General features: G+C 34.3%; 1 non-coding gene across 1 annotated transcript; it reads left to right on the top strand.

The window, feature by feature from the left end:
- The first annotated feature begins 550 nt into the window (after positions 1-550).
- On the top strand, positions 551-684 carry LOC116587428. The gene has a single exon (XR_004284437.1). It is a non-coding gene; the product is annotated as a small nucleolar RNA SNORA71 (small nucleolar RNA).
- The last annotated feature ends 6903 nt before the right edge of the window (positions 685-7587 follow it).

Here is a 7587-nt window from a genome sequence, read left to right as displayed (position 1 = left end):
AGAAACAATTTATTTGAAAAATTCAAATCATTTGCACATATTAAGCCTTCTGTTGTAAAAAGAATGGATATCCTGTCAGAATAATATTAGTGGTCATCCATCAAGTTCATAAAATGTCAGCTATAATTTTATGAGAATTTTTCACACTCATCAGCATTTTCAGTTGAGGAAGGATACCTCAAGTAACTGGCTCAAATTCAAGTGGCTAAGAAATGACAAAGCCAGGACTCAAATCACAAAATATGTCCACATTTTGAGTTCCTGACTATTATGTTATACAACCTGCAGATGTGGAAGAGGGTGGATTTTAGGATGCTGTAAGAGCAAACAAGAGGCTTCAAGGTCAGTTAAGAAGCCAGTTTCAGAATTCAGTTAAGAGACAGTGATATTTGAAGCAGCATAGATGTATTGAGACCTTAAATTAAGAACTTTACCCAACATAGAAACAGGAACTGAAGGACTTTGTTCCTGGAAGGAATGTGGACTAAGAGGACGATACCTCAGCATTTTTATCAGACAATACACAATGCTATAAAGAATCTGAGTATATACCCGCATTCGAAAGTGATCATGATCTGTCTGTGTCCTGGTCATTGATAGTGCAGGGAGAGGAGTTGCTGAAAGCACTTCCCCATGTTTGGAGGGTCCCTTCCTGTCCCTTCCAAACTCTGGAGCTTTCCCACACTTCCTCCTCCTCCCCACCTTTTAGGTGCCTCTGGGCACTTGCTGTCTTATGGCGTGCTCTCTGTGCCTGGCTCAGGATGGTTTCTGTATCTGTGAGGCTTTATAAAGGGAGCATGAGCGTGGGTCCTGCCTCAGTGCATGTCTGAGTTGGTTGTGGGAACCACCGCTGTGGCCTTTTGACTCTGGTCTTTAACTTCCACAGCCATGTGTTGCTGTCTGCCCGTGTTTGAAGGGATTACAGGCTGCCTGTATCCTGGTCACTGGTAATGCAGGCACAGGAAAAGTTGCAAGGCTTTCTTTATGTTCAGAGGTTCCAGATTAGGACAGTCCTTTTAAGAGATACGAGGAAGAATTAGAGATCAATGACTTCCCACAGACTGCTAGGTGGAAAGTTACCTCTAAGCAAGCTCTGCAGAGAATCAGTGAATATTCTGAAGCTGCAATTACAATCAGAGGAACATATTTCCCACCTGGAAAAGAACCTAAGGAAGGAGAGCGGAAAATTTACTTGGCAATTGAAAGTGCCAATGAACTGGCTGTGCAGAAAGCAAAGGCAGAAATCACCAGGCTTATAAAAGAAGAACTGATTCGGCTGCAAAATTCATACCAACCAACAAATAAAGGAAGATACAAAGTCTTATAAAACATCCGGAAAAAACTTTTTACTTGTGCTGGTCTGTGACACATGTGGCAGTTGTCTCCAGTTTACAATGTATTGTAAATTAAGATTTTTAAAATTCTGTCTTGCTGATTTTTTTTAAATATATGAAACCAGTATTTGCTAAAGAAATCTTCTTTCAGTAAGTACCACCAGAATTATCAAGCTGTATTTAAAGCAGGCCTGTTTTCAGTGTATTATGTCCTTTAATGTAAACTTTAAATATCAATATTTTAAATATCTGGATAATATTCCAGAAGTTTAAAAAAATGGAAATATTTGGACTTTATATTGACAGTAATAAAGTATACAAGTCACTAAGGGGCTCTTCACCTTAAAAAAGGTGACAGAGCACAATGAAGATGCAGGGAGGGAGACTTTCAGTGCGTTTACCTCCTAAGACCCAGACTCCCTCAATGTTTTCTTATTCATGAGCAAAGAGGTTTCCCAGACAGGTAAAGCAGGGCCAAGTGCTTCTTGTCCCCTACAGGGAAAAAAAAAAGAATCTGAGTATAAAGGTGAGTAATAAGGCCATTTGAATTTGTGATAATGTTGTTATTTACTACTCGGAGAGTATTTATCAGTAAATAAAGTTAAAACTCAATTGCGTAAGACTGAAAAAGGTAAAGAAATAACAACAAACTGGTTTATCTTTCAATTTACTGGTTAGTACTGGAAAGAAAGATAGCAAACCTTAAGGTTACAGTAAAAAAAGTGATAATTACAGGTTAGAAGAAGGGTGTGTGTGTGTTTAGTGGTTACCAAGTTTTCATCTAATGAAAAAGTATATACTACAAGAGGGAGCATATTCCAATATTTAAAACTGCTAACAGCATTAGTATCAAAATTTTATCACTAAGGTCATTGGTTCTGATCATCACCGACACTAATTTTAATTGTTTTTAAAATATTTCTTAAATATTTGGCACATGCTATCACTTCCCTGCAAGGATGTTTTAGCAGTTTAGAACAATAAAATCCAAGAGTAAATGGTCATGTTTAATTGATAGCTTATTTTAAAGACTTTTTTTTTTTAATTTAAGATTTTATTTATTTATTTGTCAGAGAGAAAGAGAGAGTACAAGCCGGGGAGCAGCAACCAGAGCAGGCAGAGGGAGAAGTAGGCTCCCTTCTGAGCAGGGAGCCCAATGCAGGACTTGATCCCCAGACTCTGTGCTCATGACCAGAGCCAAAGGCAAATGCTTAACCAACTGAGCCACCCAGGCATCCCTAAAGACTTCTTTTGCTTTTTAATTGCTTACATATAGAGTGAGTCAAACTTTGAGTAAAATTGTTAAAATTTGAAAGATGATATTAAGATGACAATAAATATATTGCAGTAATCTATAAAACTTGTGTCTTTTAGAGGTTTGTCAGTTGAACAAGGATAAGCACCATGGAGGTGGAGAACAAGCAGTAAGTCAAGAAAATACAGAAACAAGAGTATCTATGGCAGAGTGAGATCCAAGAGACGTCTGGAGAGAAAGGGAACCAAACCCTAGGTGAGAGACTTTAGTCCTGGAAAAATGGTGCTGTGTTCCCTTCACTTAGTATAGGAGAGGAGGAAGAGAAAACATATCTACTGACATTGTGATTTTACATTTCTAAATGACTCTACTGTTATTATTAAACTATCATTAATTATCTTTTTTTGGTTCAGTCTTTTAATTATCTTTTCACTACAACAAGCTAGAGCTCTTTATCATTGCCTATGGCCAGGCCCTTTCTATAGCCTAAGTAGTTTGTATAGTCTAAGTAGTTGTTGAATTAATATGGAGAATTACATGATACCAGGTCATGCAATTGTGATCTCATTGTATTTGGGATTTCTGATACCTATATTGCTATTAGATAGCTTCCAAAATAGAATCTGTAACATTTAACCTCTTTGTGTATCATTATGTGTCAAATGGGTATAATTATTACTTATCCTTCCCACAAGGGTGTATTAAAGATTAATTCGCAAATGTTCAGAAGATAGAAAGGCTATATACATGCTAAATATTCATAGCCACTAAAAATCTTCCTTAAAATTATAAAATCAAAGTTATTTCAAAGTAATTCACAATTAAAATGGAAAACATTGCAAGGTCTTTACTCTTTATCATTCAAGATGTCTTTGAACTGATACCTTTCCATTTTCTTTTTCCTCAATCCTCTTTCTCTCTCACTCTACAGCACTCAGGTCCTTTCTGTATGAAAACAAGAGTAAATACTTGAACTACTATTCATAACCTAAATTTTATCTAAGTGTCTTTGCTCTGCTGGTTTAAATCAGATAATTAATGTTACCTTAAGGTACTTAATTTAGCTGAATGATGCCATATTAAACACTTCAAGAATTCCACAATATAGAATTTTACCACATTAAAAAATAATTAAAAGTGATTAAGTTACCTGTAATTAATGGCATGGTATGGCAGCAATATGTGAAACTCTTTCAAGGACAGTGAGAAAAAATAAAGGAGGAAATATTTTGCAATGTACTGGGGCAATAAAAAAATGACGATGTCTCCTCAAAATCTAATAATAAATAATAAGGACCACAAAAAAATAGATTTGATACAAAGTGGATTTTACAGAATGCTGATAAAACATAATCTGGCAATGTTAAGTAATTACTAGGATTCTTTGTATGGTGGCATTTTAGTAATTGCCATGAAAATAATGATATTTAAATTTCATTTCTGAAATTGAGGAGGCACTAATATCTTGTCTATGTTGATTTAGCGTTTTTACTTTGTTTTGGTTTTGATGCTGTGTAAGTGAAAAGCAAAATTTTGAATGAGAAAAACAATGTGTACAGAGTTGTTACAAGGAGATTGATGCCTCAAATTACAACTGAAAGTTAACTTACACATTAACAATGTTATCTGTTTCTCAAAATTGCCTTATGTGAAATACTTCAGTTTTTGTGGTTGTTATTTTCATTGTGCATTTTTCTAAATTTGTTTTGTTACTTGTGTTTTAATAAGGCATAAAAGAAAAAAAATGCTCAAAAACAGACTACCAAAAGAGCATATTGCACATCTACTTAAGGTATATGCCACTTGTTTTCATTTTTTAAGGGGGCAAGGTAAAAATACATATGTCTCTAAGGTTTGGAGAATCAGTTTTATGTGTGTTTAGCATTAGGTTTTTCTATAACCTGCTTTTAGTTAAGCTATATATATAAATATATTTGACTAAGACCAGATCTAGAAAATCCATGATTCCAGAAGACTGTTAAGTTTAAATAAAACATAATGTTAATTCTCCTGTTAACAATAGAACATCATGCATTTACGTTATGAGTTGTGTTACTTGACTTTAATGATTTGTCAAGCACTTACATCTTGGGAATTTTTCTAATATTTTGTCATATATTGTTTTTTCTGTCAGAAATTTTACCCAGTCCCTTGATAGGATTCCCCAGTCCAAATCTCCATTCAAAGCATTTTCTTTGGGACCTGACCTAAATTTGTACCTCTGTATTTCATATTTCCACCAATATACACAAGTGACACCTTGCAACAATTCTAATTATTTGTCTATAAGAAACAAAAACTGAATCTGACAAAAGGATAAAAAACAAAAGGATATTACTTAATTCAAAGAATTAGAACAAAATCTGAAGAAGAAGACTTTTTGAAAGAATAAAAATCAATTGTTTTAAAGCCCAGATTATGTACTATTTTGGTGCATGTTCTATGGGCACCTGCAAAGAATGGGTATTCTACCATTATTGGGTGGGCTGCTATTTAAATGTCAATTGGGTTAACTGTGTTAATAGTTTTGTTTAGTATTTACTTATATATATTTTTTAAAGATTTTATTTATTTATTTGACAGACAGATTTTTATTTACTTGCTTTATTAATTGTGGAATAAAGGATTTTCTAACTTCTAACTATATGTATTTGTCTAGTTCTTCTTGCAATTTTATCTTTTTTTTCTTCATATATATATATATACTCAGGAACTCTGTTATTAGGTGCATAAAGAGTTATAAGCCTAAGAGTTACGATTGTAAGGATACCTGCTTGATTCACTTGATTGAGCACACAAATCTTGATATTGGGGGTTGTGAGTTTGAGTCCCTACCTAGTAGGGCATAGAGATTACTTAAAAAAATAGTTATGATTGCAATGATGTATTAATACATTTCTTTTTTAAAATATCATATTTATTTATTTCAGAGAGAGAGGAGAGAGAGAAAGCTCAAGCAGAATGGTAGGAGAGGGAGAAGCAGACTCCCCACTGAGCAGGGAGCCCAACATGGGGGCTCAATCCCAGGACCCCGGGATCATGACGTGAGCTAAAGGCAGATGTTTAACCATCTGAGCCACCCAGATGCCCCTATTAATTGAGTTTTTTTATTAAAAAATGGACTTTTTTGTCTGATAACATTCTTTTTTTCTGAAATCTACTTTCATATTAACTCTAACTTTTTTGGAACAATGTTTTAATGATATATCATTTTATATCTCTTTATTTTAAACTAGTTGTATTTTTTTTTAATATTTTATTTATTTATTTGACAGAGAGAGATCACAAACAGGCAGAGAGGCAGGCAGAGGGAGAGGAGGAAGCAGGCTCCCCACTGAGCAGAGAGCCTGATGCGGGACTCGATCCCAGGACTCTGAGATCATGACCTGAGCCGAAGGCAGCGGCTTAACCCACTGAGCCACCCAGGCACACCAAACTAGTTGTATTTTTATATTAAAGTTGACTTCTTCTGGACATCATCTAGTAATTGTTTTGTTTCTCTAATCTAACTTTCTACTTTCTAAGGGGGACTATTACCATTTATATTTAATTATTAGTATCATTGAAATTAAATAAACTATCTTTAAATAAACTTGATTGTTTTCTTCTGTCTAACCAGTTTTTCTGAATTTTTTAATTAAGCTAATAATTTTATATTCTATTTTATCTTTTTTCCTGACTTATTATAAATCTATAAATTTGCTAAAAAACTAAGATTTACTATAAATCTTAGTTGTGTGGGTATAACTAGTTTATTTAAAAATTTTCACTATATCACACTATACTTTCAGTGCTGCTTTTTGCTCAGTATTTCTTTAGGTGGGATTTTTTTTTTCAGTTACATTCTTATTTCACCTTGAAATTTTTGAAGTGTTTTCTACTTATGTCATTTGTTGTGCAAAAATTGGAGAAATTCTTATTTTTTTGAGAGAAGTATATCCTCCCATATATATATATATATATAAATAAATAATTTGTCTTTGTCATGTTATGATCTTTATGCTCTCTTCTTGTTTCTGTGCTGAAGTATTTTTAAATTTTTATATCATTTACTTCCATATTATCCAGTTCTCCCTACTGATGGCCAATAGACTGAATAATGACTCACTCCTACCTTCCCAAAAAGGTCCACATCCTAGTCCTCCAAACTTGAAATACTTTACCTTGTATGGCAAAAGAGATGTTCAAAATGTGATTCAGTCAAGGATCTTGACATGGAAAAGATTATCCTGGATTAACTGGGTGAATACATTATCATCGCAAAGGTCCTTAGAAGATTGATACAGAGGATCAGAGAAGGCAAAGAAGCTGATGTGACAACAGATACAGAGGGAAGGGAGGGAATATGATAATGGAGCAGCTGTTAAGTAATGCCGCCAGGAACCAAGAAATGAAAGTGGCATCTCAAATATGGAAAGGGCAAGGAACAATTCTCCCTACAAACTCCATAAGAAATGTAACATTTGATTTTAGTACCCTAAGAGCCATTTCAGACTTCTGACCTCCAGAACTGTAAAATAGCAAATTTACGTTGTATTAAGTCACTAAGTTTGTGGTAATTTGTTACAGTGCCAATAGCAACCTTATTCTTCCCCCTATGAATAAGCCCCCACCACTTTCTAAGAGTGTGGTGGGTAGAGCATGTTTGAAAATATATAATTATACATCTGACTTTTACAACCTAACCTCAGACTCAGTTGCTCCCATTTATATCTTTAATGTCAGTAGTTTGTCTGTGTTTAGGAATGGGTTGTGAAAAGGTAGGAGGTGGAAAGTGTGATTGAGTCAAAATTATGCATAGTATACCTTGATGATTGGTCTTCTCTCTTCCTTCCATAGGTGATTTACAAATCTGGTAAATGATTCACTCCACAAAGGTCTGAACAAATCTGACTATTCTGAGAATTGTGTTTTTGTATATTAAAAAGCTGACTAATGAATCAAGAATTTACTTAAAATAGTTACCTGTCCTCATCCTACTCCCTCATTACCGTATTT

Source organism: Mustela erminea, chromosome 3, assembly GCF_009829155.1.
Source record: "Mustela erminea isolate mMusErm1 chromosome 3, mMusErm1.Pri, whole genome shotgun sequence".
In the NCBI taxonomy this organism is placed as follows: Eukaryota; Metazoa; Chordata; class Mammalia; order Carnivora; family Mustelidae; genus Mustela; species Mustela erminea.
Note: the sequence above shows the minus strand (reverse complement) of the source record. Positions and strands in the feature narration are given on the sequence as shown.